This window comes from Rhinopithecus bieti, unplaced genomic scaffold (genome assembly GCF_001698545.2).
Source record: "Rhinopithecus bieti isolate Rb0 unplaced genomic scaffold, ASM169854v2 scaffold_1710, whole genome shotgun sequence".
NCBI lineage: Eukaryota > Metazoa > Chordata > Mammalia > Primates > Cercopithecidae > Rhinopithecus > Rhinopithecus bieti.
Genome location: NW_016803559.1, coordinates 373,737 through 385,920, shown reverse-complemented (window position 1 = coordinate 385,920; position 12,184 = coordinate 373,737). Strand labels below are relative to the sequence as shown.

At 39.5% G+C, this 12,184-nt stretch overlaps 1 protein-coding gene across 15 annotated transcripts in view; it reads left to right on the top strand.

Annotated features, from left to right (window-relative positions):
- The window catches only part of EPB41L2 (erythrocyte membrane protein band 4.1 like 2), a 235,218-nt gene that overhangs the window by 75,748 nt on the left and 147,286 nt on the right, over positions 1-12,184 (top strand). The gene's annotated exons all lie outside the window — the stretch shown is intronic.

The window sequence follows — 12,184 nt, the reverse complement described above, 5'->3', positions numbered from 1 at the left end:
AGCCAGGATGGTCTCGATCTCCTGACCTCGTGATCCGCCCGTCTCGGCCTCCCAAAGTGCTGGGATTACAGGCTTGAGCCACCGCGCCCGGCCTGTTCCCATATTTTTTATCTTTAAAGTAGGTTTCTTGTACATAGACTAGAATTGATTCTTCCTTTTTAAACCAGTCTGACAATCTCTGCCTTTTAATTTATATCTTGAGACGATTTACATTTAATTATTAATATATTTGGGTACCATCCTGCTGTGTGTTATGTATTTCTCCCAGCTAGTCTTCGTTTCTTTTTCTCTTTTACAGCCTTCCTCTAGATATGTTTTTCTCTGACTTCATTTTGTCTTTCCACTACTGACTTTTTTTTTTTTTTTTTTTTTTTTGAGACGGAGTCTTGCTTTGTTGCCCAGGCTGGAGTGTAGTGGTGCGATCTCGGCTCACTGCAACCTCTGCCTCCCGGGTTCCAGCGATTCTCTTGCCTCAGCCTCCTGAGTAGCTGGACCTGCAGTCATGCACCACCACACTCAGCCAATTTTTGTATTTTCAGTTGAGGTAGGGTTTCGCCATTTTAGCCGGACTGGTCTCAAACTCCTGACCTCAGGTGATCGGCCTGTCTTGTCCTCCCAAAATGCAGAGATGACAGGTGTGAGCCACTGTGCCCGGTCAATCCACTATTGTCTTTTACTAGTTATATGTCTTTTTGTTGTTGTTACCCAGTCTAAATTGAACTCATTAACTTCCCTCCAGAAGACCCTAGTCCTTCCTTGTTAACTATTTCAGTGAATGGCTTTACTGTCCCATTTCTCATTGTTCTTTCTTTAGCTTTCCCTTGCTCTCTAAATTCCCGAATGTCTTTGGCCATGTGTCTTCTTACCATTCTACTAATTGAATATTTCTTGAATTTGTCCACTTCATTCCACTGACACTTGCCCTATTCAGATACTGTAACTTGCATAAAGATGAGCTCACTCAGGGCCTAGTTTTAATTTTGATAACCAAAGAAACACAGATCCCAACATTGACAAAGAATTGACAAACTAAGTTTTTAGTCTCTAGAGAAGCAAAAGAAAAGGTTTTGTTATAACAGCAAAACTTAAGAAAAATTCTCTTCATCAACTAACCTTTTTTGATTCTTCATTACAATATAGAGCAGACCTCAAACACTCTCCCTTAAACTAGTTTATTGCCCACCAAATATCAACTCTCTCGCAGTTATTTTAGCAGCTGTTCTTTTCTTTTTTCTACTCAGCCCATTCCATAATATATCAGTCAAGCTGTGTTCAAAATTGAAATCATAAAGGCATACTTCTCTTTGAGGGAGAGAGAGGAGAGGCTGTGACTACCTATTTGTCAACCTTCTATTTTATTTTAAACATTATACAGCCTTGTGGAGCTTGTAACCTGATAGGAAAGAAAGGCAAGTAGAGAGTCAATTGGGGAGAATAGAGGTTGTTCAAAAGAGTATGTATTAGGTGTGTATACCTAAGGTATTTATCGCATGTGCGTCCACAATTATCTGGCACTTAATGGGCTATCAATAGTTCTTTGCTGAATGAGTGAATGATCAATGAACGATCTGATATTGGGCTTCCTGTCCTTCATTCTTTGTTTTTGAGATGGAGTCTCACTGTCTCACAGGCTGGAGTGCAGTGGCGTGATCTTGGCTCACTGCAACCTCTGCCTCCTGGGTTCAAGCAGTTCTCCCACCTCAGCCTCCTGAGTAGCTGGTACTACAGGCATGCACCACCATGCCCAGCTTATTTTTTTGTTTTTAGTAGAGATGGGGTTTCACCATGTTGGCTAGGCTGGTCTCTAACTCCTGACCTTAGGTGATCTGCCCGCCTCGGCCTCCCAAACTGCTGAGATTACAGGCATGAGTCACCCTGCCCAGCCTCCTTTCCTTCATTCTTAGCACTTATCTTGTCTGTTGATTAGTTTGCCACTGAGATTTCCCTCCAAATATTTTTTCATTAGACACATGGAGGTGACTGTACCTTCTTAAGAAGGTGGACTTTGTCTACCACATTTAGTTCTTACAGCACCTTGATGCTATTCTTGTTATGCAGACTTTTATATATTTCTGGCCCCTTCAGATACCCTGCCATAGTCTCCCCCGCCACCCCTCAGGAAAGCCTGGCTTTAGGGTGCTTTTTCTCTATTTTTGTATTACTAAAACTTTTCAGGAATAGTCACTTGTTTGGAAACAAGTTTTAAGATTAATACTAGTAACAAATGATAGGATCAGGGTTAATCTCTCATACCTCTGGGGTGACCCCTAAATTATCATCTTTACTCTTGATTTCTGTAATCTTCTGTAAGAACTTAGGTGTTACATCACTTCAAACTCAGTGTGCCTGAAAGTTCCAGAATCTTACAGTCTTCTAGTCTTCTGGCCTTGAATCTTGGCATTATTTTTTAGTTATTCTTTATCTGCTATTTAGACTTCAACTCCTGTGGATTATTTTCTCTTAAATACCTACTCTTTTTTTTTTTTTTTTTTTTTTGGCTGATACTTCCACCTGAACCTATTTTTATTTATTTATTTTTGAGACAGGGTCTTCCTCTGTCACTCAAGCTGGAGTGCAGTAGCCCAATCAGGGCTCACTGCAGCTTCCACCTCCTGGGTGTGAGCAACTTTTCCACCTCAGCCTCCTGAGTAGCTGGGACGACAGGCATGCACCACCAACACTCAGCTAATTTTTAAATATTTTGTAGAGATAGGGATCTCACCATGTTGCCCAGGCTGGTGTTGAAACCCTGGGCTCAAGCAGTCCTCCTGCTTGGGGCTCCCAGAGTATTATTAGGATTACAGGTGTGAGCCACTGCACCTAGCCCACCTGAGCCTATTTACCTTTCTGTCTGCATTCTTCCTGTTTCTGCTGACTACCCTTCCCAATTTTAGGCTCCCAAGTTTATCTTCTTAGAACAACATTCATTCATTCATTCATTCATTCATTCATTCGACGGAGTCTTGCTCTGTTGTCCAGGCTAGAGTTCCATGGCATGATCCCGGCTTACTGCAACCTCTGCCTCCCGGGTTCAAGTGATTCTCCTGCCTCAGCCTCCTGAGTAGCTGGGACTACAGGTGCACGCCATCACGTCTGGCTAATTTTTGTATTTTTAGTAGAGATGAGGTTTCACCCTGTTGGGCAGGCTGGTCTTGAACTCCAGCAATCAAGTGATCCATCTTCTTCAGCCTCCCAAAGTGCTGGGATTACAGTCATGAGTCACCATGTCTGACCCTCAGAACAATATTTAGTGTTCATCCTGCTTGGCCGCAGTAGGCCCAGGAGATTGGAACCCATGTATACTGCTGGTGGGAATGTAAGTGCAGTCATGTTGGAAAGTAGTCTGGTGTGTCCTCAAAAACTTAACATAATAATTTGATCCAGCAGTTCTGCTCATAAGTATATGCCCAACAGAAATGAAAACATGACCACACAATAAATTATACACGGATTTTCATAGCAGCTATTCATACTGACCAAAAGGCAGACACAACCCAAATATCCATCACTTAATGAACGGATAAACACCCTGTGATACAGCCATAGAATTTAATATTATTGGGGCATATAAATGAAGGAAGTACTGATATGTTATAACATGTATGACCCTTGAAAACATAAGTGAAAGAAACCAGACACAAAAGGCCACATATAAGAATCCATTTATGTAAAATGTCCAGGATCAGGACATTTATAGAAACAGAAAGTAGATTAGTGATTGCTGGGGATAATGTGGTGTGACAGCTGGAGTATGAGGTTTCTTTTTTCTTTAATGAGATCAAAATCATATAACATAAATTTATTATTTTACCCATTTTAAAATACACAGTTCAGCGGTTTTTATTACATTTGAAATGTTCAACCATTACTACTATCTCAGAACATTTTTATCTTCTCCAGAAAAAAATCCTGTACCTCTTAAGTAGTCACTTCCCACTCCTCACTTTCCCTAGAAGCTTCTGAATTTGCTACACCATTTTACATTCCTGCCAGCAATGGGTAAGGATTCGAATTCTCCGAATCCTTACCAACACTCCTTTTTTATTTTTTAAACGTTGCTATCCTAGTGGGTTTGAAGTGGTATCTGAATGTGATTTTGATTTCCATTTTCTAATGACTAATGGTATTTAATATCTTTTCATGTTACGATTGGCCATTTGTGTATCTTCCTTGGAGAAATGTTACTGCTAGTTTATTGAGTATTTTTACTGTGAAAAGGATGCTGGTTTTTGTCAAATGCTTTTTCTGTGTCTATTGAGGTGATCACGTGGGTTTCCCTGCTTCATCTCTATTAATATGGTTTATTGGTTAATTTTCTTTTGTTGCATTACTCTTGTATTTCTGGAATAAATCCCACTTGGCCACGATATAAGATCCTTTAATATCCTGCTGGATTTGGTTTGCCAGTATTTTGCCAAGGATTTTTGCCTGTATGTTTATAGGGACGTTGGTCTGTAGTTTACTTTTCTTGTGGTGGTTTTGTTTGGCTTTTGTATCAGGCCCCACAGAATGGGTTAGGAAGGGTTTCTTTTTTGGGTGATAAATGTGGTCTAAAATTATTTGTGGTGCTGGTTGTACAACTCTGTGACTATACTCAAAACCATTTAATTGTGTACTTAAAATGGGTGACTTGTATATCTCCAAGCTGCTACCAATCTCCATGCTGCTACCAAAAAAGCAAAACAAAAGAAAAACATCTGCAAGGAGCTTCTCACCTATGTTCTTTAGCCCAAAGTTTTTTTTTTCTGTTCTTCAAAGCCCTCAGCAGTCTTTCTGGCTGTCATATTTCAGCATTACCTCTGATTTATCTTTATATATAATTCTGATCCAGTGACAGTGGTCATTTTGCTGCCCGGCTCACCAACTCTTACTCCCCAATGACACAGGATTCTTTTCCTGGTCACTTTGCAAGCCAAGGACCTTCAACTGGTGATGTCCTATCTGGACCTCACTTGGTCATGCTACCTGCTGTAGGAGATGTCCCTTTCACTTGGCCCTTCCAGGTCGAATCTAGCTTATGCACTGGTTCCCGAGGTCTTGTCCCACACACTGGTTCCTGAGTTCTTGTCCTGTACCCAAGAATAAGGAGGTACACTGACAGTCGAAGAGTGAGCAAGGCAGGGAGTTTTACTGAGTGAGGAAAATAGCTTTCAGTGGAGAGGAGATGCTGGGTGGTGTTACTACTTGAAGGTGGGAAAGTCCCCCCAAATGTGGCTGAGTCTGGGGCTTTTATGGGCCCAGAGTGGGGTAGGGGCGGGTCATAGGTAGGTTTGGAAAAGACAACATTCAGTTGGTTAAAAAGCATTATTCAGAAAGAATCAGCGGGGAAAGGGTGGGCAAACAGGAACAGAAGATCTCACTCTGGGTTGTGTGTTTCATTCAGGACCAGCAGTCCTGGTCTTTCAGCTTTCAGGCTGGTTTTTTTGACTTGAAGGTGAGAGTTCACTGGGGACCTGCTCCTGTCTGTCTAGGCATTTGGCTGCCTCCTGTCACTATCACCAAGATCTTTGAAGGCATGTTGTCCAGTCTGCATCTTCACCCTGCCTTAGGACTGTTCCCATCTCTCTTGAATGTTCCTGTCCCTTTTTCCTACCAATGGCAATTCATTCTCCCTTTCAGAGTTTTATTCGAGTTTCTTCTAGTCACCTTCTAACCAATAGTAATCTCTTGGTCCCAAGCCCCTAAATCTGGTGATTATGTTGTTTCAGTTAAAAAATAGAAAGGATGAGTGTGATCTAGAATGTGTGTATTTTCTTAAGGAGACAGTGGGACAGAATATTTGAAACCAGAACTGTTCTGGGAAACCTGGTGTATGTGTTGGTAGTCCTTTAGGCATCTTTTTAAAAAATGCATTTACAGTTACCTCAAATTTATAGAGATGCCTTTTCATTTGGACTTCTCTGATCTCCCCAAATACAGTCATGTGATACATAACAACCTTTTGGTCAACAACAAGCCACATATAGAATGGAGGTCCCATAAGATTATAGTGGAGGTGAAGAATTCATATTATCTGGTGACACTGTTCCCATGGTAATGTCATAGCACAGTGCATTACTCTTACATGTTTGTGGTGATGTTGGTGTTAACAAACCTACTGTACAGCCAATCATATAAAGATCTAGCACATACAATTAGGTACAGTACATAATACTTGACAATGATAGATGATTATTTTACTGGTTTATGTATTTACTATACTTTTTATCATTATTTTAGAATATACTTGTTCCACTTAACAAAAAACAAACTTTAACTGTGAAATAGTCTCAGGCATGTCCTTCAGGAGGTGTTTGAGAAGAAGGCGTTGTTATCATGGGAGGTGATAGCTCCATGTTATTGCTGGTGCCAGCCTTCTAGTAGCACAAGATATGGAGGTAGAAGACAGTGATAGTGATGATTCTGACCCTGTAGGGACCTATGCTAGTATGTGTGTTTTTATCTTAGTTTTAACAAAAAAGTTTAAAATAGAAAAAAGCTTATAGAATAGGGATTTAATGAAAGAATATTTTATAAAGCTGTACAATATATTTGCATTTTAAGCTAAGTGTTACAAGAGTAAACAAAGCTTTAAAATGCAAGTTTATAAAGTAAAAAGACAGTAAGCTAAGGTTAATTCATCGAATAAAAATATTTTAAAAAATTTAATGTAGCCTAAGTGTACAGTGTTTATAAAGTCTGTAGTCCGGCTGGACATGGTATCCCATGCCGGTAGTCCCTGCACTTTGAGAGGTCTAGGCAGGAGGATTGCTTGAGCCCAGAAACTTGAGACCAGCCTGCACAACATGGTGCAATCCATCTCTACAAAAAATAAGAAAATCAGCAGAGCAGGTGATGTGTGCCTGTAGTCCCAGCTACTTGGGAGGTTGAGGTGGGAGGATCACTGGAGCCCGGGAGGTTGAGGCAGAGAGCCATGATCACACCACTGCACTGCAGCCTGGGTGAACGTTCAGGTGAACTCAAGACTCTATCTCAAAAAAAAAAAAAAACAGTCTATAGTAGTGTACAAGTGTATAGTAACATGCCGTACAAGTTTGTAGCCTAGAAGTAATAGACTATGCCATCTAGCCTAGATGTGCAGTAGGCTATGCCATGTACGTTGCAAGTACATTCTGTGATGCTCGCACAAGGATGAAATCACCTTAAGGATACATTTCTCAAAAACATGATCCTCGTTGACACATTACTGTAGTTCTTCGTGTTCCGAAGAAAGGCACATACTGATATATCTAGCCAGTAACATTAAATGCCAGGCAAGCCTCTGTTGATACATATATATATGTTTGGAAGATAGAAACATCTGCAGTTTTCATTTGCGGTTCCTGGTTTCTCTTATGAAATCTTTTTGAGAACTTTATGGTACTAGAGTGGAAACAGTTGAATAAAGTCCTAATGATTATAGTAAAGTCTGTGGGCAAATGTGAGATACTGGAAGGTGAAGCTGTTTACCTAAAGGCTGCTTTTTGTAGTTCAGGCTATATAAGCATCATGGTGTGATGTCAAGTATGTATCTCACATAAACTAGAATTGGATTTACACATGGTTGTTAGGCGGTTGAGCCAGAATCAAATTCAGTTTTGTCTAACTCCAGGACTGTTGATTAACCACTGTATGATTTTTGCATTTTATGCTTATTAAGGGAAGTTATTTAATTTCTCTGAGCCTCATTTTCTTTGACTACAGAATGAACTCGATAATATGTGCCTTACAGAGAGATTTTGAAGCATAAATATGTTTGTAAAGCATTTAGCAGAAAGTTTTCTCACCAGCTAGGTAGGTCTTTTATTATTAGTAAAATATTTTCTTCAAGACAGTGACTCCAACAAAAAATGGTTTTTGAAAGCAAGTCTGAAACGTTGCATATTTCTTGGAATATTGAGTGCTTTACGTTTTTACACAAAGTTTTCAGTGTTCCGTTTCTCTAGAATTTAGATAATGTTCCAAGTAAGTCATTTGTTGGTCATTACTTTATTTACCCTCATTATTTTTTTGTTATTCTGAATGAATTGTTGTCAAAAAGGTAACAGAATTATACCCTCTCTGTCATTAACTTCCCTTCCAAAGACTTGGAGAATATCTGACACTTGCGGTTAACTGCAACTGTTATATATTTAAGCATTAGGTTTTGAAGTTTATGGAATGAGGTTTAGAAAGGCTGATTTTTTTGTTGTTGTTGGAAGCCATAATAGAAATTAACCGGAGAAGTGGTTATTGGTTTTCATCTTGGCTGCAGAAGAAGTATTTGTTGGTGTTGCTATAGAAACATAGTCAAAACTATAGTATTGAAAGCATCACAAAATAAAGCATTGATCTGATTACTTAAATTGTGTTTCTTGTGTCAGAGTTATTCCTAATTGACTTAAAAATGCCTTTGATTTTTTTTTTTATTCTTAGCTGTCATAAATATCCAGATACAAGTTTAAATGAAATAAAGCTCAAAATAAATCAGTGTTCTGAATATGAATGCTAATCATCTAAACTTTTAAAATCACTATTATTCCTTAGTAGTTTGAAAAAATAATTATAATAAATTCAAATTTCCTGCTGGTGATGGGGATAAGTTATAATTTTAAAAATGTATAGCTTTATATATTTTAGCATAATTTTGGTTCAGTTAGGGATTTTGCATAATGAAAACCACACATGCTTTTTTCCTTCAAATTTTATTTGTATTTTCTTTTACCAATTTAAATGGACATGCTATTTTAGCTTTTTCATAAAGCTACAGTTTGGATCAGTAGAAGACAGTTCCACTAAACAGTTTGTAGGGGAAAATAGCTCTGCTTCTGGCTTTTATAGACTCTCTTGCTCAAAGGAAGAACTGCTATTGAGTTAGTTACAACTTCAGTGGAAGATGTCTTGCAGCTGTGCCTTTTTGGTTTTGTTCCAGAGATAGTATTTGTGTGCACTGTCAGAATGCCTTAAAGGCCCACCCTGGAAAGGATTCAACCCTATAAAAGGAGTTTTGTTTCGTAACCTTTCACATATTCTTATGGAGTTCTGGTGGTGATGGTGGTCTTCATTATCTTGTCTTTTAAACTGGCATTTTATTGAGACACAGGCTTCACAGTTTGAGAATAGGAGCTACAGTTGTAGGTATTGTATCTAATAAAATAAATTTAGTCAAGCCCTTGGCACACACTATGATGAAAACAAAACACCCTTCCCCAGACTTTGCAATTTCAGTGAATTATTTTTAACAACTTTTCTGCCTCTGTACTAATAAGGAGATTGGCACTCATTTGATTATTCTTCTGGGTAATTTATTTAATAGATATTGATTTACAAATCAAGTTACTATATGAGAAGAGTTTCAAACACCAATTACTTCTCATATTGAAAATTGTTTGGCCTGTTTTAAGCCATATGTTTATATAAATGCTAGGAGAATTATCATTGAATATATTCTGGGTGATTGACCATATTTTCTCCAACATTTCCCCCGTCTCCTTAGTTTTTTTCCTTTACATTGTTAAAATTACAGCAAATTTATTTTAAAATTTTAATTGGTTTTTATTTGCCATTCAAGACTAGAGCAACACCTCATTCTGTAAAACAGAACGAATGTCCGATAAGCTGAACAGAGGAAGTTGCTTTTATAGACAGAAAAGAGCTGAGGGAAGCAGAAACAGAGAACAAAAGCATGTTGGTTGTTTCAAAGTGACGGATTTCCTTATGCCTACCCCTTTGGATTGGTTGTTGTGAATTTCTTTCTTCCTTTTTAAAAAACTGCCCCGTTTCAGAGTTTAGTTTGATTACCTGACTCCATTCTGGTGTGGTATGGTCTGCTGGAGCCTAGTGCAGGAGGCGAGTCCAAAACAATGGCCTCCTGTAAATTTTATTTAACAAAATGCTCCAAAGTTGTTAGATCCACTCCCGCCCCCCTTTCTAGCTTCCTTAAACCCCTTCCTCTCCAAGCCCATGTCTATTTCCCATTACTGTTCTCTTTGGCCTGTGGGGTCAGGATGTTCCTCCTGCTATTGAAGGTTAAACTCTTCTCTGTGGTTTTGATCCTTTTCCTCCATCTTTTTTGAACTACATGCCATTCATTTTCCTTTGTTTCTCCTTTATGTCTTGAACCTCTCCTCTGTATCTCTCCCACCGAAAGACTGCACCAAACAAAAACAGCCTAAACGTACATCTCCCCTCAATCCTAGACTCTTTGTAGTTATTACTTGACCTTTTTTCATTGCTAAACTTCAGATATTAATTTACACTTATCTCTTTCCCTCCCCTCTTCTGATATTTCATCTGTAGCCATTAGCCTTTTCTTCTCCTAGCCACTGAACTTGCTCTTTGAGTTTAGCAGCAATCTTATGACCCTTTTAACCCTTATTGTTCCCTGAAGCAATCTGCCCTTACCCCTGTTGACCATGCCTCCCTGTTAGACTCTTCTTTCTTGTCAGTACTTTCTTGGTTTTCTTTCTCTTAATGCTGATCCCTTTTAGCCTCCTTGATAGGTTCTTTGGTCTCTCTGCCTGGGGATTTTTGGTGAGCATTTATCCTACTGTTTGCTTTCTCTACAGTTTCATCTACCCCTGATAATGCTGATTGGCTGAGCAATTCCACATCTCAGTGTGGAAACCCAGGCTCTGTCATTCAGACACATACCTTCAACCATATTCGGATTTCCACCTGGATGTCACACATTTTCAGCCCAGATACATTCAAAGTGGAAGCTTTTGCTTCCTTCCTTTCTGTTTCTTACTTTGTTTGGAAGTCTCTTTCTAACTTCATGGTACCACCATCTAACCGTGGACTCTCAGGAACCTGGGAGCTTTATTTTTCATTACTCCCACCATCCAGTTAATTATCAAGTCCCTTTCATTTTACCCATTAAATATTTATTGACACCATCTCTTCATTTGCATTCTTATTGCTTCTGTCTTAGTCTCCTGGATCCCTGGAGCATCATGAGCATCATCTTAACCAGTTTCCTTTTTTTTTTTTTTTTTTGATAGTCTCGCTCCGTCACCCAGGCTGTAGTGCAGTGGCACGATCTTGGTTCACTGCAGCTGCCGCCTCCTGGGTTCAAGCAATTCTCATGTCTCAAGCCTCCCAAGTGGCTGGGATTACAGGTGTGTGCCACCATGTCTGGCTAATATTTGTATTTTTAGGAGAGATGGAGTTTCGCTATGTTGTCCAGGCTGGTCTCAAACTTTTGACCTCAAGTGGTCCACCCACCTCAGCCTCCCAAAGTGCTGGGGTTACAGGCATGAGCCACCACGCCCGGCCAGTCAGCTTCCTTTCATTGTGTCAATTGGTCTCACATGGCTGCCAAAGTTATCTTCCAGAAATACAAAGTTAATAGCTTTTTAAAAAATTGCCTGCAGGATAGAGTAAAAACATCTGAGCTTAGCATATTGATCATGCATTATTTGGGTGTTGCTTCCCTTGCCCTGTCTCCTCCACTCCCCACCCTGTGTTCCAGGCCGTTGAAGTTCTCACTGTTCTCTACAACACATTTATCTTTCATGATTCTGTGTCCTTCACTTACTGTTCCCACGGTGAGGAGTGTGCTTCTACCCACTTATAATAAGCCCAGTAAGCTCCTTCTTATCCTTCAAGGTCAGGTCAAGTGTCACCTCGGGAAGCATTCTTTCTTCATTAAGTCTGTTAACTGTTAAATTGTTTATGCTTCCATTATAGCTCTTATTCTCTTTGTAGTTAGCTATTTAAATGCCCTACTGTCACACCACTAGAGCCACATTTTACACAGGTCTGTATCCTCAGCAGCTATCAGCAAGCTCAAAGCAATTCCTCATGGAATGAATGGATCTTTACAAAACCCAGAAGTACAGTATTAAAATCAAGATTTCATGGGCAGAGGTAATGGTGAGTATAATGGCTTGATATTAGATATTTTTTATTTATTGTTTTGAGTAGGTATGGTTGTGGATTGAGAACATCTTGGCAGTTGTGGTTAGGATTTTCTAATTCAAGTTTAGAGAATTAGGGTTTGAAAGTGAAGCTACAGAGCTGTAGTCTCAAATTATGGAGAGCTAATAAAGTTATGAAGGATTGGAAGTACACTGGGTTCTCAACGAGTGGCCACACCATTGCAGATCATATATCAGGCAGAAGGAGGATAGTGAGACAGGTGAAGTGAGGAGAGGGCCCCAGATTGGGGCTGTACCTCCCGAGCACACTCTGGGTTTGTAGCTGTGCCTTGCTTATTACATAC